The sequence below is a fragment of the Triticum aestivum genome, chromosome 3D (genome assembly GCF_018294505.1).
Source record: "Triticum aestivum cultivar Chinese Spring chromosome 3D, IWGSC CS RefSeq v2.1, whole genome shotgun sequence".
NCBI lineage: Eukaryota > Viridiplantae > Streptophyta > Magnoliopsida > Poales > Poaceae > Triticum > Triticum aestivum.
Genome location: NC_057802.1, coordinates 571657165 through 571684330, shown reverse-complemented (window position 1 = coordinate 571684330; position 27166 = coordinate 571657165). Strand labels below are relative to the sequence as shown.

The window sequence follows — 27166 nt, the reverse complement described above, 5'->3', positions numbered from 1 at the left end:
GAGAGGAACTAGTTCTGGACAGCGAAGCCCTGCCGGATAGATGACACCGTATGTGTGCAACTCTGTAGAGAGATCGTGGTTTCGCTCTTAGTTCGAGAGTGCCTCCCAAAGGGCTGTCTGTGTGACCGTCCGAGTTTCGAAGGTCCTCCCGAAGGGCTGTCCGAGTGATCGCCCGAGTTTCGAAGCTCCTCCCGAAGGGTTGTCCGCGACACCGTCCGGGGGACTGTCCGACCGCCTCCCGGGGGGCTGTCCGAGGGGCAGGTGAGGGTATACATCCTCGCGGTTGGGAGGTTGTAAATCCTTGCTGCGGGGATCTGCACCGCCGATCGTCATCGACTCTACTTCCGCTGCGCTATGAGTCGGTAATGAAAAAGATCAAACCTTGTATGCAGTCTCCATAGTGGTCCTGGGCTGATGTGTAGGTCGGAGATTTTTTTGTTTTCTGCTGCGTTACCCTACACAAATTTGCAGGCCAAAAAAATAAACACCAAATGTTACCCCAAAATTTCACCCTAAATTTGTTTTTTTCACTGGCGAAACACAACTGCTTCGTTTCGCATGAAAAATTTCAAGTACGCTTCCGACACTAACACGAACATCTAAAAAATATTTCAGAATTTTTTCAAAACATTTATTATATATTTTTGTTTACTATTCACATGGGAGTGCGCGAACCCGGGAGCCAAACGTCATTCTCGGATTGATCTATCTACTGCAAATTTCACATATTGCAGCGAAAAAAAGAGGAATCATGCTTGAGACCCCTAATTGGCGCAGTTTAATGGTTCTCGTCTTGACGATATCATTGTGTAGGGTGTGATATGGCCTGGGAACACTGAGACCAAAAGGTCGAGCGTGAATCATATAATAGATATGATCAACATAGTGATGTTCACCATTGAAAACTACTCCATTTCACGTGATGATCGGTTATGGTTTAGTTGATATGGATCACGTGATCACTTAGATGATTAGAGGGATGTCTATCTAAGTGGGAGTTCTTAAGTAATATGATTAATTGAACTTAAATTTATCATGAACTTAGTACCTGATAGTATTTTGCTTGTCTATGTTGTTCTAGATAGATGGCCCGTGTTGTTGTTCTGTTGAATTTTAATGCATTCCTTGAGAAAGCAAAGTTGAAAGATGATGGTAGCAATTACACGGACTGGTTCCGTAACTTGAGGATTATCCTCATTGCTGCACAGAAGAATTACGTCTTGGAAGCAGCGCTGGGTGCCAGGCCTGCTACAGATGCAACTGACGATGTTAAGAACGTCTGGCAGAGCAAAGCTGATGACTACTCGATAGTTCAGTGTGCCATGCTTTACGGCTTAGAACCGGGACTTCAACGACGTTTTGAACGTCATGGAGCATATGAGATGTTCCAGGAGTTGATGTTAATATTTCAAGCAAATGCCCGGATTGAGAGATATGAAGTCTCCAATAAGTTCTACAGCTGCAAGATGGAGGAGAATAGTTCTATCAGTGAACATATACTCAAAATGTCTGGGTATAACAATCACTTGATTCAACTAGGAGTTAATCCGGATGATAGTGTCATTGACAGAATTCTTCAATCACTGCCACCATGCTACAAGGGCTTCATGATGAACTATAATATGCAAGGGATGGATAAGACAATTCCCGAGCTCTTCGCAATGCTAAAGGCTGCGGAGGTAGAAATCAAGAAGGAGCATCAAGTGTTGATGGTCAACAAGACCACCAGTTTCAAGAAAAAGGGTAAAGGGAAGAAGAAGGGGAACTTCAAGAAGAACGGCAAACAAGTTGCTGCTCAAGAGAAGAAACCCATGTCTAGACCTAAGCCTGAGACTGAGTGCTTCTATTGCAAACAGACTGGTCATTGGAAGCGGAACTGCCCCAAGTATTTGGCGGATAAGAAGGATGGCAAGGTGAACAAAGGTATATGTGATATACATATTATTGATGTGTACCTTTCTAGAGCTCGCAGTAGCACCTGGGTATTTGATACTGGTTCTATTGCCAATATTTGCAACTCGAAATAGGGACTACGGATTAAGCGAAGACTAGCTAAGGACGAGGTGACAATGCGTGTGGGAAATGGTTCCAAAGTCGATGTGATCGCCGTCGGCACGCTACCTCTACATCTACCTTCGGGATTAGTTTTAGACCTGAATAATTGTTATTTGGTGCCAGCGTTAAGCATGGACATTATATCTGGATCTTGTTTGATGCGAGACGGTTATTCATTTAAATATGAGAATAATGGTTGTTCTATTTATATGAGTAATATCTTTTATGGTAATGCACCCTTAAAGAGTGGTCTATTTGTGATAGTAGTGATACACATATTCATAATGTTGAAGCCAAAAGATGCAGAATTGATAATGATAGTGCAACTTATTTGTGGCACTGCCGTTTGGGTCATATTGGTGTAAAGCGCATGAAGAAACTCCATACTGATGGACTTTTGGAATCACTTGATTATTAATCACTTGGTACTTGCGAACCATGCCTCATGGGCAAGATGACTAAAACGCCGTTCTCTGGAACAATGGAGCGAGCAACAGATTTGTTGAAAATCATACATACTGATGTATGTGGTCCGATGAATATTGAGGCTCGCGGCGAGTATCGTTACTTTCTCACCTTCACAGATAATTTGAGCAGATATGGGTATATCTACTTAATGAAACATAAGTCTGAAACATTTGAAAAGTTCAAAGAATTTCAGAGTGAACTGGAAAATCATCGTAACAAGAAAATAAAGTTTCTACGATCTGATCGTGGAGGAGAATATTTGAGTTACGAGTTTGGTCTACATTTGAAACAATGCGGAATAGTTTCACAACTCACGCCACCCGGAACACCACAACATAATGGTGTGTCCGAACGTCGTAACCGCACTTTATTGGATATGGTGCGATCTATGATGTATCTTACCGATTTACCACTATCGTTTTGGGGTTATGCATTAGAGACAGCTGCATTCACTTTAAATAGGGCACCATCAAAATCCGTTGAGACGACGCCTTATGAACTGTGGTTTGGCAAGAAACCAAAGTTGTCGTTTCTTAAAGTTTGGGGTTGTGATGCTTACGTGAAAAAGTTTCATCCTGATGAGCTCAAACCTAAATCGGAGAAATGTGTTTTCATAGGATACCCAAAGGAGACAGTTGGGTACACCTTCTACCACAGATCCGAAGTCAAGACATTCGTTGCTAAGAATGGATCCTTTCTAGAGAAGGAGTTTTCTCTCGAAAGAAGTGAGTGGGAGGAAAATAGAACTTGATGAGGTAACTGTACCTGCTCCCTTATTGGAAAGTAGTTCATCACAGAAACCGGTTCCTGTGACACCTACACCAATTAGTGAGGAAGCTAATGATGTTGATCATGAAACTTCAGATCAAGTTACTACCGAATCTCGTAGGTCAACCAGAGTAAGATCCGCACCAGAGTGGTACGATAATCTTATTCTGGAGGTCATGTTACATGACAAAGGTGAACCTACGAACTATGAAGAAGCGATGGTGAGCCCAGATTCCGCAAAATGGCTTGAGGCCATGAAATCTGAGATGGGATCCATGTATGAGAACAAAGTATGGACTTTGGTTGACTTGCCCGATGATCGGCAAGCCATAGAGAACAAATGGATCTTCAAGAAAAAGACTGACGCTGACGGTAATGTTACTGTCTACAAAGCTCGACTTGTTGCGAAAGGTTTTCGACAAGTTCAAGGAGTTGACTACGATGAGACTTTCTCACCCGTAGCGATGCTTAAGTCTGTCCGAATCATGTTAGCAATTGCCGCATTTTATGATTATGAAATTTTCCCAATGAATGTCAAAACTGCATTTCTGAATGGATTTCTGGAAGAAGAGTTGTATATGATGCAGCCGGAAGGTTTTGTCGATCCAAAGGGAGCTAACAAAGTGTGCAAGCTCCAGCGATCCATTTATGGACTGGTGCAAGCCTCTCGGAGTTGGAATAAAATTTTTGATAGTGTGATCAAAGCATATGGATTTATACAGACTTTTGGAGAAGCCTGCATTTACAAGAAAGTGAGTGGGAGCTCTGTAGCATTTCTAATATTATATGTGGATGACATATTGCTGATTGGAAATGATATAGAATTTCTGGATAGCATAAAAGGATACTTGAATAAGAGTTTTTCAATGAAAGACCTTGGTGAAGCTGCTTACATATTGGGCATCAAGATCTATAGAGATAGATCAAGACGCTTAATTGGACTTTCACAAAGCACATACCTTGACAAAGTTTTGAAAAAGTTCAAAATGGATCAAGTAAAGAAAGGGTTGTTGCCTGTGTTATAAGGTGTGAAGTTGAGTCAGACTCAATGCCCGACCACTGCAGAAGATAGAGAGAAAATGAAAAGTGTTCCCTATGCTTCAGCCATAGGCTCTATCATGTATGCAATGCTGTGTACCAGACCTGATGTGTGCCTTGCTATTAGCTTAGCAGGGAGGTACCAAAGTAATCCAGGAGTGGATCACTAGACAGCGGTCAAGAACATCCTGAAATACCTGAAAAGGACTAAGGATATGTTTCTCGTTTATGGTGGTGACAAAGAGCTCGTCGTAAATGGTTACGTCGATGTAAGCTTTGACACTGATCCGGACGATTCTAAATCGCAAACCGGATACGTGCTTACATTGAACGGTGGAGCTGTCAGTTGGTGCAGTTCTAAACAAAGCGTCGTGGCGGGATCTACGTGTGAAGCGGAGTACATAGCTGCTTCGGAAGCAGCAAATGAAGGAGTCTGGATGAAGGAGTTCATATCCGATCTAGGTGTCATACCTAGTGCATCGGGACCAATGAAAATCTTTTGTGACAATACTGGTGCAATTGCCTTGGCAAAGGAATTCAGATTTCACAAGAGAACCAAGCACATCAAGAGACGCTTTAATTCCATCCGGGATCAAGTCCAGGTGGGAGACATAGAGATTTGCAATATACATACGGATCTGAATGTTGCAGACCCGTTGACTAAGCCTCTTCCACGAGCAAAACATGATAAACACCACTACTCAATGGGTGTTAGAATCACTACTGTGTAATTATTGACTCTAGTGCAAGTGGGAGACTGAAGGAAATATGCCCTAGAGGCAATAATAAAGTTATTATTTATTTCCCCATATCATGATAAATGTTTATTATTCATGCTAGAATTGTATTAACCGGAAACATAATACATGTGTGAATACATAGACAAACATAGTGTCACTAGTATGCCTCTACTTGACTAGCTCGTTAATCAAAGATGGTTAAGTTTCCTAGCCATGGACATGAGTTGTCATTTGATTAACGGGATCACATCATTAGAAGAATGATGTGATTGACTTGACCCATTCCGCTAGCTTAGCACTTGATCGTTTAGTTTACTGCTATTGCTTTCTTCATGACTTATACATGTTCCTATGACTATGAGATTATGCAACTCCCGATTACCGGAGGAACACTTTGTGTGCTACCAAACGTCATAATGTAACTAGGTGATTATAAAGGTGCTCTACAGGTATCTCCAATGGTACTTGTTGAGTTGGCATAGATCGAGATTAGGATTTGTCACTCCGGTTGTCGGAGAGGTATCTCTGGGCCCTCTCGGTAATGCACATCACAATAAGCCTTGCAAGTAATGTGACTAATGAGTTAGTTGCGGGATGATGCCTTACGTAACGAGTAAAGAGACTTGCCGGTAACGAGATTGAGCTAGGTATTGAGATACCGACGATCGAATCTCGGGCAAGTAACATACCGATGACAAAGGGAACAACGTATGTTGTTATGCGATTTGACCGATAAAGATCTTCGTAGAATATGTAGGAGCCAATATGAGCATCCAGGTTGCGCTATTTGTTATTGACCCGAGACGTGTCTCGGTCATGTCTACATAGTTCTCTAACCCGTAGGGTCCGCACGCTTAAAGTTCTGTGACGATCGGTATTATTAGTTTTTATGTTTTGATATACCGAAGGTAGTTCGGAGTCCCGGATGTGATCACGGACATGATGAGGAGTCTCGAAATGGTCGAGACGTAAAGATCGATATATTGGACGACTATGTTTGGACACCGGAAAGGTTCCGGGAGGTTTCGGACATATACCGGAGTACCGGGGGTTACCGGAACCCCCCCCCCCCCCGGGAAGCTATTGGGCCTTAGTGGAGAAGAGAGAGGGCAGCCAGGAGGTGGCACGCGGCCCCCCTTGCCCCAATGCGAATTGGACAAGGGGAAGGGGCGGCGGCCCCCCTCTCCTTCCTTCTCTCCACCTCCTCCTTCCCCCTTCTCCTTCTTGGAATAGGAAAGGTAGAGGACAAACCTAATTGGAGTAGGATTGCCCCCCCTTGGGCGCGCCTCTCCCTTGGCCGACCCTCTCCTCCTCCCCCCTTTATATACAGAGGTAGGGGGGCACCCCAAAGACACAACAATTGATCTATTGATCTCTTAGCCGTGTGTGGTGCCCCCTCCACCATAATCCATCTCAGTCATATCGTAGCGGTGCTTAGGTGAAGCCCTGCGTCGGTAGCATCATCATCACCGTCACCATGCCGTCGTGCTGACGAAGCTCTTCCCGGAAGCTCTATTGGATCGTGAGTTCGCGGGACGTCACCGAGCTGAACGTGTGCTGAACGTAGAGGTGCCGTACGTTCGGTGCTGAGGATCGGTCGATCGTGAAGATGTACGACTACATCAACCGCGTTGTTATAACGCTTCCGCTTAACGGTCTACGAGGGTACATGGACGTCACTCTCCCCTCTCGTTGCTATGCATCACCATGATCTTGCGTGTGCGTAGGAATTTTTTTGAAATTACTACGTTCCCCAACACCACCTGCCCGTCTTCGACCACCTCCTCGCCTGTTAGCCGCCGTCGAGCACAAAGCTGGAGGACGCGGGGGTCGGAGCTGCTGCACGTGCACCTGAAGTCCTGCATGTCCACGCCGACAGTTTGTACTTGTTCCATCTCTCTGAAATTTCTTCAGTTGGTAATTGTTCAGTCCCTCTGAACTTTCTTCAGTTGGTATTTGTTCAGTCCCTCTGAACTTTCTTCAGTTGGACACCTTCCTGTGCTGTTTTTGTTGCAAACTTGCTTATTTTTCGTCCATTTGAACCTCTTTTGCAACCTAATGATCTATACGTTCAAATTTGTTGTCAAAATAGTTCTAAAAAGGCTTCCAGCGCACTCCCACGCACAAACTGTACTCGGTCCAGTCGGTCCCTTCGGTCCGCACCGAGCTGAGGCGCAGCCGGTCCGGTCCTAGGAAACAGGATCCGGTCCGTGCCAGTTTCGGCCGGTCCAAAGGGAGGCTCGGTTAGGGACCGGACCGGTCCGGCCCGGACCGCGTCCATCCTGAATTATTCAGGGAGTGGTCGAATAATATACCGTAGATATACAAACTTATCATTACAGGCAGTGACAGTTCTAAGCGCTTCGAGTGAAATTGAATCTGCTGCAATCCATATAGTGTAGCAACCTGAGAAACCCGAGCCGCTTCTTCTCCATGTCGAAGTCGAGCACGAGCTCCTCCAACTGGGCTCCTCCGAGGATCACCGCCGGCGCCCTGCCGTCGCCGGCCTCCACCCCCTTCATCTCCACGAACGCAACGCACGCCGTCCCCGGCTTGACGTCCACCATGAAGTTCTTCCCAGTCATCCACCAGTCACTCCCGCCGTCGAGCGCCAGCCCGACGTTCGGCACCCAGTACCCGCCGGGGTTGTTGCCCAGCGACTTCGTGTCGTAGCACAGCTCGAACGGTGCCACAGGCTTCACGGCGCGCGCCACGGGCGCTCCGTTGGCAGGCTGCGCCGCCAGGGCCTTGGTGAACGCGTCCACCAACGGGCGGTACACGTCGTGGCGGAGCAAGGCGTAGGGCAGCCTCGTGCTGAGCATCACGCCGCCGGTGGCGAGCACGCGCTCTGAGACGGAGACGCGGGTGTCCTCCACTTGGATGGCCTTGACGGAGATGTAGTGCGCGGGGCTGCCGCCCTTGGTGACGAGCGGCGTGTACGGCATCGACTGCGTCAATTGCGGCCACGGGAGCGGGCCGCCGCCGAAGATGGCCACGCCAGGGCCGCCGCTGGGGAGGCAGAGGAGAAACTTGTTGGCGACCTTCTGGGTGGACGCCACCTGAGCCGGCAGCGCAAGGCCGGAGCCCCCGAGCCCGGCTACACCCGTGGAGCCCCGGGCCGGGCAGCGACGCCAAGAGCTTCCTCGGCGCGCACGCCGCCAGGACCCGGACGTACACCTCGCTCACCGGGTTATTCCCGTCGGTGGTGTCGGCTACGAGCGTCGTGCGGGCGAGGCTCCCGGCGGCGCACGCGCCGGTGACCGGGTTGTATGGGTACGCCGTGCACCGCTTGTCGTGGCTGCCGCTGCCGCAGCTGGGCGCGGGGCAGCCCGGGGCGGGGTAGGCGTTGGCGAGGAGGCAGCTGGGGCTACTGCACGGGATATCTGTCGGCAGATCGCCGCGCTGGCACGTGGACCAGACCAGCGGGCCGGCTATGTCAAGGACGAGGCTGGCGCCCTGGTGGAAGGGGATTGTGTAGAGGGAGGTAGCGGGGTCCTTTTTTTTTCGTCGAATTCAGGAACTTTATTAACGTAGGATCATAGTGTTACAATCAGCCCGCAGGCAAGAAACCAAAAAATCAGGGCTTGCATCAAGCCAACTCTCGGTGCCATCCAGTGTACTAGCTAGACGAGCACACTGATGCGCCGGCATATTAGCTTCCCTACTCACATGAGTAACCGAAAGAGAAGCAAAGGTAGCACCAATTTCCTCTAATTCATTCAAGATAGGCGCAGCAACTGATCTTGTGTTGCTGCGCGATTTTCATAGATCAACTAGCTCCAGGCAGTCAATCTCCATGATCACATGTGAGAAACCACGAAGTTGCGCAAAAATCATCCCGTCTCGAAGAGCAAACAACTCCGCAATGAAGGGGTCCGTAATGCCAACCAGAGGTTTGCACCAGGCACCAAGGAACGCAATGTGTGACCTAGCCACGCCTCCTGCTCCTCCCTTCATGTCCTCAACATAAGTGCGCCGTAAGTGTTTATAGTGAGCCAACCAGCTTCAGGTGGCCTCCAGCACTGACCCGCCCTCGCTTTCCTTACCAAGGAAGGAAGTTCCAGGATCGCCAAGGTCTCGTGAATCCACTTCAACGCTTGAACAGGGTTGTAACCTTCACGATCATGAGTCCAATTGTTCCGTGACGACCAAATGTTGTGTATAATGGTAATTATCTTGCATCTTTCCTCATCAATGAACATAGGATCAAGCAGAATATCAGGTGCCCACGTGTCATGGTGCAAGCGTGGGAGAGAGAGCTGGAATCTGTCCTTAGCGGCAGCCCAGAAAGCCTTTGCATGAGTACAATGGATTAGTGCATGTAGCATGTCCTCGTCCATCGCTTTGCAAACATCGCACAGACCCAACTGCTTGATGTGACGATAGCGCAAGGTGGTCGAGTCAGGGAGTATCCCTCGGAGAACTCTCCACCAAAATACCCGAACTTTGGGAACGACTCGTAGTCGCCATAAAGCAGTCCACAACTGTTTGTTAGCTGATGAAGTTTCTGTAATCGCCCCTTCCTCTAAAGAGCCAAGCTCATTGCGAGTCATAAGAGAACGATACGCTGATTTCACAGTGTAGATACCCGACTTCTCCAAAGCCCAGGCCAAAGTATCTTCACCACCCGCCGGATTGAGTGGTATATTTAGGATGGCTACCGCGTCCGGGTGCAAGAAATTCTGACGGACAAGTTGTTCATTCCAGTTCCCCGTGTATTCATCAATAAGATCTGAGACCCTTGTTAACGACGCAGTGCCGATGCGCCCCGAGGGTTTCAGTGCGGTCGTATTCGGAATCCAACTATCTGTCCATGTTGAGATGGTTGAGTCATCGCCTACTCGACGAATGAGACCAACATGTCATGCATCTCGCCCTGCAACTATGGCCTTCCAGGTTGCCGAAGCTCTGGCCGGAACTGTCGCATTAAGAAAATCCGTGTGAGGATAATATTTGCCCTTCAGTACCCTAGCACACAAAGAATCCGGTCTGGTGAGAAGGCGCCAGCCGTGTTTCCCAAGCATCGCTAGGTTGAAACCTTGCATGTTGCGGAAACCCATGCCGCCCTTCACTTTCGGCACCTCCAGCTTTTCCCAAGAGAGCCAATGTAGGGAACGTTTGTCGATCGAACTGCCCCACCAGTACTTAGCCATACAGGAAGTGATCGACTTGCAAACTTTCTTAGTCAGGAGGAAACAACTCATACTGAAAGTGGGAATCGACTGGACGACTGTCTTGAGAAGAACCTCCCTAGCCGCACAGGCCATGTTTCGCTCTGACCAGCCACGCATTTTATCGCGACACCTGTCCACCATGTGATCAAAAGTCCCACTGGTGATTTTGCCAATCGCCGTCGGGAGGCCCAGGTAACGTTCAGAGAAAGCTTCCACGAAAATGCCAAGGGATTGCTTCAAACTCTGTCGTAGGGGCTGTCCCATGTTGGCACTGAAATAGATCGAACTTTTCTCTCGGTTCATTGCCTGTCCAGAACACTCAGCGTAAATCCGGAGAATCTCATTGAGCATCTCTGTGCTTTGAGATTTTGCACTGAGGAAAATCAAGCTGTCGTCAGCAAATAGTAGGTGGTTAACCCACGGTGCATGAACGCTCACCCGGATGCCTCTATCAACATATGCGCCACCAAAATTATTCAGGAGTGATGTAAGGCCCTGAGCACATATTAAGAACAAGTATGGTGACATGGGGCATCCTTGACGAAGCCCCCTTGAAGGGGTAAAATAAGGGAGAAGATCTCCATTAACCTTGATCGTGAACCGGACTGAAGTCACACACTTCATAATCAAACGAATAAAGTTATCACCGAAGCCCAGCCTGAAGAGCATCGCCTTGAGATAATGCCATTCCACTCTATCATATGCTTTGAGCATGTCAAGCTTCACCGCGCAACATGCATTTTTCCCCTTCTTTCGCCTCTTGATAGCATGAATACTTTCGTACGCCACCAGTATGTTATCTGTGACTAAGCGTCCCGGGACGAAGGCGCTTTGTTCCTCTCCAATCACCTCATCCAAAATCCCTCGAACTCTATTTGCAATTGCTTTCACTGCAATCTTATCAAGGACAGGGCATAGTGCAATCGGCCTGAACTGAGAAATTTTTTGTGGATGTCGTACCTTGGGAATCAATGTGATGGAAGTGTCGTTCAGTCCCAAAGGTAATTCTCCTCCGTTCAGGAACTCTAGCACGGCCATTGTAATATCCTCGCCAAGGATCTCCCAATGCCGTTGGTAAAAACCTGCTGTAAAACCATCGACCCCCGGGGCCTTGGATGGCGCCATGTCAAACAGGGCCTTTTTCACTTCTGCCGCCACATATTGTTTATTAATATGATCGTTCATTTGCTCGGTGATGCTGGGTTGCACGCAGTTCAAAAGTTCATCCATGGGTTCGAAACCTTGTGTCTGATACAAAGCGTGATAGAAGTTGCTAATTTCCTCCTTCACCTCCTCTGGATCTTGCAGAATTTGGCCTTGTGAATTTTCCAGAGAAGTGATACGGTTAATCCTCTTGCGATGGGCGGCTTGAGCTTGAAAGTATCCGTTATTGCGATCTCCCACCCGTAACCAGAGCACTCGCGACCTTTGCTTAAGCCAGATCTCCTCTTGTCTCATGGCTTCTCGCAGTTGCGATGCTACCGCTAGCTCCTCCTCCGTAGGCCCTCGGCCCATCGAGGCGCTCCGTAGCCGGTCTAGGCGCTTCTGAAATTTGCGAACTTTCTTTGAGAGATTTCCAAATTCTCGCTCGCCCCAGGCTCCTAGATCTTTCTACACTGTCCCTAGTGCATCCACTACACCTTGCAAACCTCTCTGGCCAGCACCGGCTTGCCATAAATTGCGCACGAGCTGGTCATACTGACTATGAGATTGCCATACATCTTCGTATCTGAAGCTTCGTTTTGCTCGAGGCCAACTGTTATTCAAACTTGTTCTGAGTTCGGCTACGACGAAGCAATGGTCTGACTCCACACTGCTTAAATGCTTGACCGAAGTAAACTGAAACAGGTTCAGAAACCCCGCATTGGCAAGCACTCGATCCAACCTGGCTTTCACGTTTGCGAGTCCAGGTTATCTGTTATCCCATGTATAGGGAATACCTCTCCATCCCAAGTCTTGTAAGGAACAATCGTCAACCGCATCCCGGAACGCCCTCATCTGGTATTCCGGCCGCGCATTAACACTGAAATGCTCGTCCGCTTGCATCGTTTCATTAAAATCACCCATGCAGATCCATGCATCATGCGGGACAGCAAAAAGCGTGCAGAGAAACCGCCAGCTGTGATGTCTATTTTCCACTCGTGGCGCTCCATAGAAACCAGTGAAACGCCAAGTTTTATTATCCTGTTTGACAGATACATCAATGTGAGATTGACTGAAATTATTCAGACTAACGTCTCCACTAAGCCCGTCGCTGTCGACGGCATAACAACCAGAAAAACCTAAAGTAAATTTCGGATCTTCCACTCTTTTGCCCTTGATCTTGGTCTCCATTACGAACAGAAGGGCGGGTCCTTCTTGCTTCACAATCTTGCGAAGCTCTCGAACTGTCTGAGGGTTCCCAAGCCCTCGACAGTTCCAGCTGATAGTACTCATTGCGACTGGCAGCGCTGACTAGCAGTCGCTGCCGATGTTTCCGACGAAGGGGGTGTCGGTTTCTTCTTCTTTGTTTCTCTCTCCACAAAGACGGATCCCAGATCCTCTGTCTCTCCAACTGGAGCCACTCCCCGCTGATCATTTTCGTTTTCAAGCGCTTCTCCTTTCTATGTGATAGCAAGGGGAGTTGTCACCACTTTCTGATAGACTTGAGTAGGTGGCCCTCCTTTCCTCTTGTTCAGAGATGGGCTCTTGACAGGAGAGGTCACTTCAACCCCATCTTTCTGCTTGGAACTAGACGAGCGTGATTCTCGTGTGCTGCGCTGCGACTCTGGCTTCGCCTTTGTCAAGTTCTCCCCAGAAAAACCTTTCTTCCGATCCTCGGGCGCCCGGAGGCTTACCTTGAAGGGAAGATCGCCATTAGCATCCCTTGTCCCTGGGGTGGGACAGAAGAGATCGGCATGACCTAATCGTCCACAAGAGAAACAGAAGTGGCGTATCTATTGATACTCAATATCATAGCAGTCCACTTGATCTCTCTTGGTTGATTCAATGACAATCCATCTGCGGAGGGGTTTGAGCACGTCGATGGTGACTCGTGCCCTGAGGAACCCCCCCCCCCACTGGATCAATCTGGGCGATGGCAGCATTTTTGTCAATCTGGCGCGCTATCGCCAAGCCTCTTGTGTTATTCCTGAGGTTAAAAGGTAGATTAACTACCCTAACCCAGACCGGCAACCTGTCGTACTTGAGTTCCGACGGCTGCATGTGCTCTTCAAAGTACTCCAGGATCACCGCGTTTTTGCTAATGTGCCAAGGAGCGCCTTCCCAGACGCGATCTCGATCTCGCTTGGAGTCGAATTCAGCAGCGAACAAGTTCTCCCCTAGGGGCCGGAATTCCAGCCCCCTAGGGTTTCCCCATGCAGGACATAAGGCGTTGCAGATCGTTTGTATGTGGAGGAGATTCCGGTGCAAAACCTTCCCTGCCAGTAGCCACTTTGCCGGAGCATCATCGTTGGCATCGTCGATCACCAGAGGCGTCGCCTCCTCCTCGGAGATGTCCAGCTTGCCAAGTGCCTCCTCCATCTGCGCCCGCGCGGAGCGAGGGGATAGGGCACCGCTCCTCTTCCATCCTTTGCCGGCAGCCGATGTTGCCATCGTCCCCGAGCTTTTCCTTGCGGCCCGCCGATGGATTCAGCGGCCGCCGTCGAGATCCACCCAAAACCTAGTCGCCGCCAGGGGTTCTAGGGTTTAGAGGAAAACTCGCGTTTTTGACGAATACGCCAGCGCAACGAGCGACGCGGCCAGGACGAGGAGGAGCACTCGTGTCATCTTTGTTTGTCAGTGTGGAAGTGGATGTCTGGATCGACGCGTGTGCGTGTCATTATATGGTGGGTTGGATTCTACGGAGCAAGTGTGATCTTTGCACACCGGATTCGTGGCAAGCGGGAAGATATGCATGCAATGTGCGTAGACAAACCATGCTTGACCCTATTGGATTGCACAAAAAAGTATAGGTCTGTTTAGGACACATCTACATATGACATAGTTATGTCACATCTAAACTGATGTCAACTCTATTTGTGATTTTTTTTTCTAGTTTTTTTTATTTTTTATTGTTGCATTATGTATTTGTAAAAGATTATATATGACATTATTAAAAAACATCTAGATGTAAATTAGACAAACTGAAAAAGTATACTCGCATATATGTATGGAGCCCACTACCCACCAGATTGTTCATTCTCTTGTAGCCGCCAAACTTTCGCTCTCTCGTCGCTTCCAATGTGCGGCGGCCGAGCAAAAGCACGGTCCGCAGAAATTGACGAGCACTTCTCCTGCAGCGACCAGCGAGAGAAGGCCGCTGACTTTACGATGTGTACACAACATCGTCACTGTGTTGTTCCGATATGTCAACCGCAGTAAAACATAGTCAAGTATTTGGAGCGTATATCTACAATATACTGAAACAAAAATACGGTTCAAAAATAGGGAAATAAGCTAGAAATGCTCATGTTAATCAGAAATATCCGACCCTCAATTTAATATCTTAAAAAACGAGACGGTTAGAGGGACTGTGGTATCCCTAGCCTACCAGGGTTCAAATCCTGATGCTCGCATTTATTGCTGGATTTATTTGAGGATTTCCGACGATGCTCATTCAGTGAAAGGAGCCGTTCCCGTCGACGACGATGTGCCTACAGTGACTTCGTAAATTTTAAGATGATATGTTGGTTCAGTCTTTCGGAGGTACTCATAGGGATAGGGTGTGCATGTGTGCTGTTGGATCTCAACCATTACCTATTTACATTAAAGATGAAAGAAATTATCTCGCAAAAAAAAGAAGGAAAAAAATTACCCACCTATGACATACACTATTTTTTTTCTCACGTGCATCTTATCTTATTTATATGAGGGTTTTTTAACATGCCCCCTCTTATTACGTGATTGCAAACAAGAAAGAAAGATCTGGCCGAGCTGTAAATCCTCACGCCTCTGTCATAACTGATATGGATTCCCGAGGCAGGAATTCATCATTCTCCATGAGTTTGATATGCATCTCTCCATGAATATTGTTGGCAAACGGAGAATCCGAGATAAACATAGCGTGGAGATCAAATTGATATTATCTAGGCAAACGAAGATAGACATAGCGTTGAGATAAGATTGATATGATCTAGGCAAGCGGAGATAGACATAGCGTGGAGATCAGATTGATCTGTACTCGCTTGTTGAGCAGCAGCGGCCAGGCGGCGCATCTTCCTTTCCTCCTTCGTGTCTTCTATATTCGACGCTCTGATCTTCATTATTTTTGTTGTTGTAATCATTTCGTGAGGTTGCTGCCCCGGGCCTGTTCGACCACTTCTTCCTTTCTCCTTTGACCGACGGTGGGGGAGGAGAAGATGTCGTGACGGCGGCGGTAGGGAGCACCGCCAGACAGGGGAGCGGGGGAGCACAAGAGATCGGGGAATGATGCGCTGGAGGTGGAGAAGATGCGGCGGCAGCGACTCGCGCTGGATCTCCTTATCGACCATCGTCGGGTGTTCGCCAAGACTTGAGCATTGGCAATAGGATCCGGTGGGGAGGCGCAGAGAGGTGGTGGCTCGGGCCAGAGAGAGGAAGGGCAGAGGAACGATGCCGTCGGCTAGGATTCCTCCGATTCCAATCACTGTCTCGCCTCTAAGCATGACCAGCCATACATGAAGCGCCACGCGAGGGCAATAACATGGATTGACGAAATTACCCTCGGCGGCCACCCAATTTTACACGCGGTGGCATGACCCCGCGCCCACTTGAAATTGCACCGGTCGCACAGGGCTCCAGAGTCACTGAGAGTGGTGGACCACCCAGGGCTTGGCTCACCAGTCAGCGAGATATGGAAAAAAACCAGAAGTAAGAAAGATGCAGCACTATTCATTGGTTGTAACATCAGTTTCGTCCAACGGCCCACATCCATCCATCAAGATCCAACGGCCTGGATCTTTTTGGACGGCCAATCTGACGGCTCAGAGAGCAAACATCCTGAGAAGGCTTCATTTTCCTCCACAATCTAACAATGGGATTCTTGTTTCGATGAACTTTCCGGCTGAAAGGGGCTATTGGTTGTGTTGATGCTACAGTTACCAAGTCGTTTTACTTTGCTCCTGAAATATTTGCCAATCCGCCTTAGAGAATCTCCAGCCGTTGGCACCCTCAAGAACATCACCGAACCAAAAAAGTTGGTGTCTTGGGGGTCATCCGGCGAAATAAAGAGGGCATCTTCCCAGTCACACCCCACCCCACGCAAAAGTTTGTGAGGAGAATGATTAAGTGGGCCAAGAAAAAGGACATCTGGTGAGACAGGATTCGCCGAAACTTCCGGCGGCGCCCCCAAGAGACCCCAACGCGTCGGGTTTCGCCTGAGTTTGCCGGCGCTATTTTGACGTCCTGGGAGGCGTTGGGGGCGTGGCTGGGCCGTTTTTCGACGAAAAGTGCCGTCCAAGCCTAAAACCGAGCCTAAAAAGGTGTCCTGTGGGGCGTCCTGAGGAGGCTAGTTGAGATGCTCTTATGGTCTTCTCTGTATTTGATATTTAGCAATATTTATGCCTCATATCACTACTTGCTTTGCTTTACTGGAGAATTGATTTGACCGCTTGATAAGTGGTCATCTTAATAGTCAACTTTTAGTGTGTTTCCTGTTTGCACCCTTTGTTGTAGCTGACAATGAGAAGCTGCAGATTTTTCCCTTTGCTACCTTGTAGAACACCTTGGGGTACAATTTTTTAAATTTAATTACTTGCATGTTTCATCGTAGTTCCAGACTTGTCAATGAAGCATTCTGTTATAATTCAGTTTTCTACTGCATCTACCACCGTGAATGGTGATTGTCTGTGTTTCTGGTTGTAACCAGGATGGTATTGTTCTGCGCCCCCTGAAATCTGTGAATATCTTATTGCATTTATCTGTTGAACGGTTTGCAATTATTACTAGCTCCTGGAGATCATTGGTTCTGGCCTTGCGCAGTGGATTACGTGTTGTGCTTTCTTTGTGTGTACGTCCTTACTCTGAACTTGATAAACCGCGATCTCCAGTACTGTGTTAATGTTTTACCAGCATAGTGACCGCATAGCGCAGTGGATTAGCGCGTCTGACTTCGGATCAGAAGGTCTTGGGTTCGACTCCCCTGTGGTCGTTGTTTTTTTTCTCTCCTGTCAAATTTCTCTTCGGGACAACAGTACGGAAAGACAACTCGGGTTGTACCCTATATTTTTCAACAGTTTGACTCCGGCTTCGCTACATCAACAGAGGATTACGGGGCTTTACGGGCCTTAGCGCCCACCCCCATCAGTTAAAATCAGGGGGGCCCATTAACTAGGAGAAGAGGGTTATTTAGCCTAATTAGAAAATGACAAGTCAGCTCATCCATAAAGGTCCATGTGTCTAGCATATTTGGTTTGACTCACGCAAATAAAGGCAAAATCGGGTTCTCAAGGAGCACGTATTTTGGAGGCACGCACTCTCGGACGGTTTTGCACGCAGTCATTGAGATGGGGTCGCCGGAGAAACAGCTCGGCACTAATGAAAATCGCATGTGTGTGTATTCGTCTCTCCTCTATATCTCCTCTCTACATAGAGGGAACGCTCCCGGGAGTGAAACGATGCAGCTGGCACGTAGAGGTACAAAACGTGTCAACAACGAACTCAAGATATGATACATACACCGAGAGCTAGCTAGGCCGTGCACTGCCATGCAAAAAATTCAAGGCCAGCGGATGAAGCAGCAGCCGCTTTGCCTTCAAATATTACATGTTCCATTTCGAAACCATGATCTTTTCTTGAAGATTGTCCGCTTTCTAAGTAATGTACGGCACAACTCTTGAGAACATTCTCAAACATTTAATTTAGCCTCTAGGTGTGATATGTGGGCATCATGCCAAGTTTCATTCTTTTTTCTGACTTCGTTTCCATTTTTCACAACTAAAAAAAACTTAATGTTCGGGGTTGTCTCCTGGCACCCTCATGTTTGGAATTCATTTTCATTCTTTGATAAGGACTAAACATGGACACGAGAACACAAATATGATTTTTTTAACTCAATTGTTTCTTTTTTTCATGCATTTACAATTTAAATTTTTATCAACATAACTAAATTTGTAGATATGTATTGAATGACTTAAATGAAGCGAACAGATCTAAAAAGAGTTAAATGCACTGGAGGTCCTAAAAGTTTCATCGGGGTGTCACTTTAGTCCTAATTCTTTCAAAATGCACCTTTAGGTCCTAATTCTTTAGTAAGTGGTGAAGGAAATATGCCCTAGAGGCAATAATAAAGTTATTATTTATTTCCTTATTTCATGATAAATGTTTATTATTCATGCTAGAATTATATTAACCAGAAACTTGATACATGTGTGAATACATAGACAAACAGAGTTTCACTAGTATGCCTCTATTTGACTAGCTCGTTGAATCAAAGATGGTTAAGTTTCCTAGCCATAGACATGAGTTGTCATTTCATTAACGAGATCACATCATTAGAGAATGATGTGATTGACTTGACCCATTCTGTTAGCTTAGCACTTGATCGTTTAATATGTTGCTATTGCTTTCTTCATGACTTATACATGTTCCTATGACTATGAGATTATGCAACTCCCGAATACCGGAGGAACACTTTGTGTGCTACCAAACGTCACAATGTAACTGGGTGATTATAAAGGTGCTCTACAGGTGTCTCCGATGGTACTTGTTGAGTTGGCATAGATCGAGATTAGGATTTGTCACTCCGATTATCGGAGAGGTATCTCTGGGCCCGCTCGATAATGCACATCACTGTAAGCCTTGCAAGCAATGTGACTAATGAGTTAGTTACAAGATGATGTATTGCGGAACGAGTAAAGAAACTTGCCGGTAACGAGACTGAGCTAGGTATTGAGATACCGACGATCGAATCTCGGGCAAGTAACATACCGATGACAAAGGGAACAACGTATGCTGTTATGCGGTTTGACCGATAAAGATCTTCGTAGAATATGTGGGAGCCAATATGAGCATCCAGGTTCCGCTATTGGTTATTGACCGGAGACGTGTCTCGGTCATGTCTACATAGTTCTCGAACCCATAGGGTCCGCACGCTTAAAGTTCTGTGACGATCGGTATTATGAGTTTATGTGATTTGATGTACCGAAGGTTGTTCGAAGTCCCGAATGAGATCGAGGACATGACGAGGAGTCTCGAAATGGTCGAGACGTAAAGATCGATATATTGGACGACTATATTCGGACATCGGAAAGGTTCCGAGTGATTCGGGTATTTTTCGGGGTACCGGGAAGTTACGGGAATACGAGGAAGAAGTAATGGGCCTCATGGCCAAGTGGTGGAAGAGAGGAGGCAGGGTGCGCGGCCCCCCTAGCCCAAACCGAATTGGACTAGGGGGCCGGCCCCTCTTTCCTCCTTTTCCTCCCTCTCCTTCCTTCTCCCTCTCCTCCTTCCTTTCCTCCTCCTAGTAGGAGTAGGAAAGGGGAGTCCTACTCCTACTAGGAGGAGGACTCCTCCTAGCGCGCCCTACAGGGGCCAGCCGGCCTCCCCCCTTGCTCCTTTATATACGGGGGCAGGGGGGCACCCTAGAACACACAAGTTGACCTGTTGATCTCTCCCAGCCGTGTGCGGTGCCCCCCTTCACCATATTCCACCTCGGTCATATCGTAGCGGTGCTTAGGTGAAGCCCTGCGTTGATAGCAACATCATCACCGTCATCACGCCGTCGTGCTGACGGAACTCTCCCGTGAAGCTCTGCTGGATCGGAATTCGCAGGACGTCATCGAGCTGAACGTGTGCTGAACTCGGAGGTGCCGTACGTTCGGTACTTGGATCGGTCGGATCATGAAGACGTACGACTACATCAACCGCGTTGTGCTAACGCTTCCGTTTTCGGTCTACGAGGGTACGTGGACAACACTCTCCCCTCTCGTTGCTATGCATCACCATGATCTTGCGTGTGCGTAGGAATTTTTTTTGAAATTACTACGTTCCCCAACAGTGGCATCCGAGCCTGGTTTATGCGTAGATGTTATATGCACGAGTAGAACACAAGTGAGTTGTGGGCGATACAAGTCATACTGCTTACCAGCATGTCATACTTTGGTTCGGCGGTATTGTTGGATGAAGCGGCCCGGACCGACATTACGCGTACGCTTACGCGAGACTGGTTCTACCGACGTGCTTTGCACACAGGTGGCTGGCGGCTGTCAGTTTCTCCAACTTTAGTTGTACCGAGTGTGGCTACGCCCGGTCCTTGAGAAGGTTAAAACAGCACTAACTTGACGAAATATCGTTGTGGTTTTGATGCGAAGGTAAGAACGGTTCTTGCTCAGCCCGTAGCAGCGACGTAAAACTTGCAACAACAAAGTAGAGGACGTCTAACTTGTTTTTGCAGGGCATGTTGTGATGTGATATGGTCAAGACGTGATGAGATATAAGTTGTTGTATGAGATGATCATGTTTTGTTGAAGTTATCGGCAACCGGCAGAATCCTTATGGTTGTCTTTTTATTGCATAAGATGCAAGCGCCAAATAATTGCTTTACTTTATCGCTATGCGATAGCAATAGTTGCAAGAGCAATAGTTGGCGAGACGACCATGTGACGACACATTGATATAGATCAAGATGATGGAGATCATGGTGTCATGCCGGTGACGATGGAGATCATGACGATTCTTTGGAGATGGAGATCAAAGGCACAAGATGTTGATGGCCATATCATGTCACATATTTTGATTGCATGTGATGTTTATCTTTTATACATCTTTTTTTGCTTAGTTCGGCGGTAGCTTTATAAGATGATTCCTTACTAAAATTTCAAGGTACTCTCCCTGAGTATGCACCGTTGCGACAGTTCTTCGTGCTGAGACACCACGTGATGATCGGGTGTGATAAGCTCTATGTTCACATACAACGGGTGTAAGCCAGTTTTGCACACGCAGAATACTCGGGTTAAACTTGACGAGCCTAGCATATGCAGATATGGCCTCGGAACACTGGAGACGGAAAGGTCGAGCGTGAATCATATAGTAGATATGATCAACATAGTGATGTTCATCATTGAAAACTACTCCATCTCACGTGATGATCGGACATGGTTTAGTTGATTTGGATCACGTGATCACTTAGATGATTAGAGGGATGTCTATCTAAGTGGGAGTTCTTAAGTAATATGATTAATTGAACTTTAATTTATCATGAACTTAGTCCTGATAGTATTTTGCAAATAATGTTGTAGATCAATAGCTCGCGTTGTTGCTTCCCTATGTTTTATATGTGTTCCTAGAGAAAACTAAGTTGAAAGATGATAGTAGCAATGATGCGGACTGGGTCCGTGATCTAAGGTTTATCCTCATTGCTGCACAGAAGAATTATGTCCTTGATGCACCGCTAGGTGACAGACCTATTGCAGGAGCAGATGCAGACGTTATGAACGTTTGGCTAGCTCAATATGATGACTACTTGATAGTTTAGTGCACCATGCTTAACGGCTTAGAATCGGGACTTCAAAGACGTTTTGAACGTCATGGACCATATGAGATGTTCCAGGAGTTGAAGTTAATATTTCAAGCAAATACCCGAGCTGAGAGATATGAAGTCTCCAACAAGTTCTATGGCTAAAAGATGGAGGAGAATAGCTCAAGCAGTGAGCATGTGCTCAGATTGTCTGGGTACTACAATCGCTTGAATCAAGTGGGAGTTAATCTTCCAGATAAGATAGTGATTGACAGAATTCTCTAGTCACCATCACCAAGTTAGTAGAACTTCGTGATGAACTATAGTATGCAAGGGATGGCGAAAACGATTCCCGAGCTTTTCATGATGATGAAATCGATGAAGGTAGAAATCAAGAAAGAGCATCAAGTGTTGATGATTAACAAGACCACTAGTTTCAAGAAAAGGGCAAAGGGAAAGAAAGGGAACTTCATGTAGAATGGCAAGCAAGTTGTCACTTCTGTGAAGAAGCCCAAAGCTAGACTAAAGCCTGAAACTGAGTGCTTCTACTGCAAAAGAAATGGTCACTGGAAGCGGAAATGTCCTGAATATTTGGTGAATAAGAAGGATGGCAAAGTGAACAAGGGTATATTTGATATACAGGTTATTGATGTGTACCTTACTAGTGTTTATAGTAGCCCCTTGGTATTTGATACTTGTTCGGTTGCTAAAAATTAGTAACTCGAAACAGGAGTTACAGAATAAACAAAGACTAGTTGAGGGTGAAATGACGATGTGTGTTGGAAGTGGTTTCAAGATTGATATAATCATCATCGCACACTCCCTATACTTTCGGGATTAGTGTTAAACCTAAATAAATGTTATTTGGCGTTTGCGTTGAGCATGAATATGATTTGATCATGTTTATTGCAATACGGTTATTCATTTAAAGTCAGAGAATAATTGTTGTTCTGTTTACATGAATAAAACCTTCGATGGTCATACACCCAATGAAAATAGTTTGTTGGATCTCGATCGTAGTGATACACATATTCATAATATTGATGCCAAAAGATGTAAAGTTGATAATGATAGTGCAACTTATTTGTGGCACTGCCGTTTGGGTCATATCGGTGTAAAGCGCATGAAGAAACTCCATAAAGATGGACTTTTGGAATCACTTGGTTATGAATCATTTCATGCTTGCGAACCGTGGCTTTTGGGCAAGATGACTAAAACTCCATTCTCCGGAACAATGGAACGAGCTACTGACTTGTTGGAAATAATACATACCGATGTATGCGGTGCAATGAGTATTGTTGCTCGTGGCGGGTATCGTTATTTTTTGACCTTCACAGATGATTTGAGAAGATATGAGTATATCTACTTAATGAAGCACAAGTCTGAAACATTTGAAAAGTTCAAAGAATTTCAGAGTGAAGTGGAGAATCATCGTAACAAGAAAATAAAGTTTCTACAATCTGATCGTAGAGGAGAGTATTTGAGTTACGAGTTTGGCCTTCATTTAAAAACAATGTGGAATAGTTTCACAGCTCACGCCACATGGGACACCACAGCGTAATGGTGTGTCCGAACGTCGTAACCGCACTTTATTGGATATGGTGCGATCTATGATGTATCTTACCGATTTACCACTATCGTTTTGGGGTTATGCATTAGAGACAGCTGCATTCACTTTAAATAGGGCACCATCAAAATCCGTTGAGACGACGCCTTATGAACTGTGGTTTGGCAAGAAACCAAAGTTGTCGTTTCTTAAAGTTTGGGGTTGTGATGCTTACGTGAAAAAGTTTCATCCTGATGAGCTCAAACCTAAATCGGAGAAATGTGTTTTCATAGGATACCCAAAGGAGACAGTTGGGTACACCTTCTACCACAGATCCGAAGTCAAGACATTCGTTGCTAAGAATGGATCCTTTCTAGAGAAGGAGTTTTCTCTCGAAAGAAGTGAGTGGGAGGAAAGTAGAACTTGAGGAGGTAACTGTACCTACTCCCTTATTGGAAAGTAGTTCATCACAAGAAATCTGTTCCTGTGACTCCTACACCAATTAGTGAGGAAGCTAATGATGATGATCATGTAACTTCAGATCAAGTTACTACTGAACCTCGTAGGTCAACCAGAGTAAGATCCGCACCAGAGTGGTATGGTAGTCCTGTTCTGGAGGTCATGTTACTTGACCATGACGAACCTACGAACTATGAGGAAGCGATGATAAGCCCAGATTCCGCGAAATGGCTTGAGGCCATGAAATCTGAGATGGGTTCCATGTATGAGAACAAAGTATGGACTTTGATTGACTTGCCCGATGATCGGTGAGCCATTGATAATAAATGGATCTTCAAGAGGAAGACAGACGCTGATATTAGTGTTACTATCTACAAAGCTAGACTTGTCGAAAAAGGTTTTTGACAAAGTTCAAGGTGTTGACTACGATGAGATTATCTCACTCGTAGCGATGCTTAACTCTGTCCAAATCATGTTAGCAAATTGCCATATTTTATAAAATCTGGCAAATGGTTGACAAAACTACATTCCTTAATGGATTTCTTAAAGAAGAGTTGTATATGATGCAACCAGAAGGTTTTGCCGATCCTAAAGGTGCTAACAAAATGAGCAAGCTCCAGCGATCCATCTATGGACTGGTGCAAGCATCTCGGAGTTGGAATTGTTGGGGATCGTTGCAGAAATTAAAAAAATTCTACGCATCACCAAGATCAATCTATGGAGTTTACTAGCAACGAGAGGGGAGGAGTGCATCTACATACCCTTGTAGATCGCGAGCGGAAGCGTTCAAGAGAACGGGGATGATGGAGTCGTACTCGTCGTGATCCAAATCACCGATGATCCTAGCGCCGAACGGACGGCACCTCCGCGTTCAACACACGTACGGAGCAGCGACGTCTCCTCCTTCTTGATCCAGCAAGGGGGAAGGAGAGGTTGATGGAGATCCAGCAGCACGACGGCGTGGTGGTGGAAGTAGCCGGATCCCGGCAGGGCTTCGCCAAGCGCAAGCGGGGAGGAAGAGGTGTCACGGGAGGGAGAGGGAGGCGCCAGGGCTTCAGGTGCGGCTGCCCTCCCTCCCCCCCACTATATATAGGGCCCCTGGGGGGGCGCCGGCCCTGGGAGATCCAATCTCCAAGGGGGCGGCGGCCAAGGGGGGTGGCTTGCCGCCCAGGCCAAGTGGGGCGCCCCCCACCCCTAGGGTTTCCAACCCTAGGCGCAGGTGGGGGCCCAAGGGGGCGCACCAGCCCACCAGGGGCTGGTTCCCCTCCCTCTTCAGCCCATGGGGCCCTCCGGGATAGGTGGCCCCACCCGGTGGACCCCCGGGACCCTTCCGGTGGTCCCGGTACAATACCGGTGACCCCCGAAACTTTCTCGGTGGCCGAAACTGGACTTCCTATATATAATTCTTCACCTCCGGACCATTCCGGAACTCCTCGTGACGTCCGGGATCTCATCTGGGACTCCGAACAACTTTGGGATTTCCGCATACTAATATCTCTACAACCCTAGCGTCACCGAACCTTAAGTGTGTAGACCCTACGGGTTCGGGAGACATGCAGACATGACCGAGACGACTCTCCGGTCAATAACCAACAGCGGGATCTGGATACCCATGTTGTCTCCCACATGTTCCACGATGATCTCATCGGATGAACCACGATGTCGAGGATTCAAGTAATCCCGTATACAATTCCCTTTGTCAATCTGTACTTTACTTACCCGAGATTCGATCGTCGGTATCCCAATACCTCGCTCAATCTCATTACCGGTAAGTCACTCTACTCGTTCCGTAATGCATGATCCCGTGACTAACTACTTGAGCTCATTATGATGATGCAATACCGAGTGGGCCCAGAGATACCTCTCCGTCATACGGAGTGACAGATCCCAGTCTCGATCCGTGCCAACCCAACAGACACTTTCGGAGATACCTGTAGTGCACCTTTATAGCCACCCAGTTACGTTGTGACGTTTGGTACACCCAAAGCATTCCTACGGTATCCGGGAGTTGCACGATCTCATGGTCTAAGGAAATGCTACTTGACATTAGAAAAGCTTTAGCAGACGAACTACACGATCTAGTGCTATGCTTAGGATTGGGTCTTGTCCATCACATCATTCTCCTAATAATGTGATCCCGTTATCAATGACATCCAATGTCCATGGTCAGGAAACCGTAACCATCTATTGATCAACGAGCTAGTCAACTAGAGGCTCACTAGGGACATGTTATGGTCTATGTGTTCACACATGTATTACGATTTCCGGATAACACAATTATAGCATGAACAATAGACAATTATCATGAACAAGGAAATATAATAATAACCATTTTATTATTGCCTCTAGGGCATATTTCCAACAGTCTCCCACTTGCACTAGAGTCAATAATCTAGTTACATTGTGATGAATCGTACACCCATAGCGTTCTGGTGTTGATCATGTTTCGCTCGTGGAAGAGGTTTAGTCAACGGATCTGCGACATTCAAATCCGTATGCACTTTACAAATATCTATGTCTCCATTTTGAACATTTTCGCGAATGGAGTTGAAGCGACGCTTGATGTGCCTAGTCTTCTTGTGAAACCTAGGCTCCTTGGCAAGGGCAATAGCTCCAGTGTTGTCACAGAAGAGAGTCATCGGCCCCGATGCATTGGGAATAACTCCTAGGTCGGCAATGAACTCCTTCATCCAGATTGCTTCATGTGCTGCCTCCGAGGCTGCCATGTACTCCGCTTCACATGTAGATCCCGCCACGACGCTTTGCTTGCAACTGCACCAGCTGACTGCCCCACCATTCAAAATATACACGTATCCGGTTTGTGACTTAGAGTCATCCAGATCTGTGTCGAAGCTAGCATCGACGTAACCCTTTACGACGAGCTCTTCGTCACCTCCATAAACGAGAATCATATCCTTAGTCCTTTTCAGGTACTTGACCGCTATCCAGTGTTCCATGCCGGGATTACTTTGGTACCTTCCTACCAAACTTACGGCAAGGTTTACATCAGGTCTGGTACACAGCATGGCATACATAATAGACCCTATGGCCGAGGCATAGGGGACGACACTCATCTTTTCTCTATCTTCTGCCGTGGTCGGGCATTGAGCCGTGCTCAATCTCACACCTTGCAATACAGGCAAGAACCCCTTCTTGGACTGACCCATATTGAACTTCTTCAATATCTTGTCAAGGTATGTGCTTTGTGAAAGACCTATGAGGCGTCTCGATCTATCTCTATAGATCTTGATGCCTAATATGTAAGCAGCTTCTCCAAGGTCCTTCATTGAAAAACACTTATTCAAGTAGGCCTTTATACTTTCCAAGAATTCTATATCATTTCCCATCAATAGTATGTCATCCACATATAATATGAGAAATGGTACAGAGCTCCCACTCACTTTCTTGTAAACACAGGCTTCTCCATAAGTCTGCGTAAACCCAAACGCTTTGATCATCTCATCAAAGCGAATGTTCCAACTCCGAGATGCCTGCACCAGCCCAT

General features: G+C 46.9%; 1 non-coding gene and 1 pseudogene across 1 annotated transcript; one reads left to right on the top strand and one right to left on the bottom strand.

Moving 5' to 3' along the window:
- Nucleotides 1-7423: 7423 nt before the first annotated feature.
- LOC123075534 (chitinase CLP-like) lies at nucleotides 7424-14011 on the bottom strand (annotated as a pseudogene).
- A 3267-nt stretch (nucleotides 14012-17278) lies between these two features.
- On the top strand, nucleotides 17279-17351 carry TRNAR-UCG (transfer RNA arginine (anticodon UCG)). The gene has a single exon. It is a non-coding gene; the product is annotated as a tRNA-Arg (tRNA).
- Nucleotides 17352-27166: the final 9815 nt, after the last annotated feature.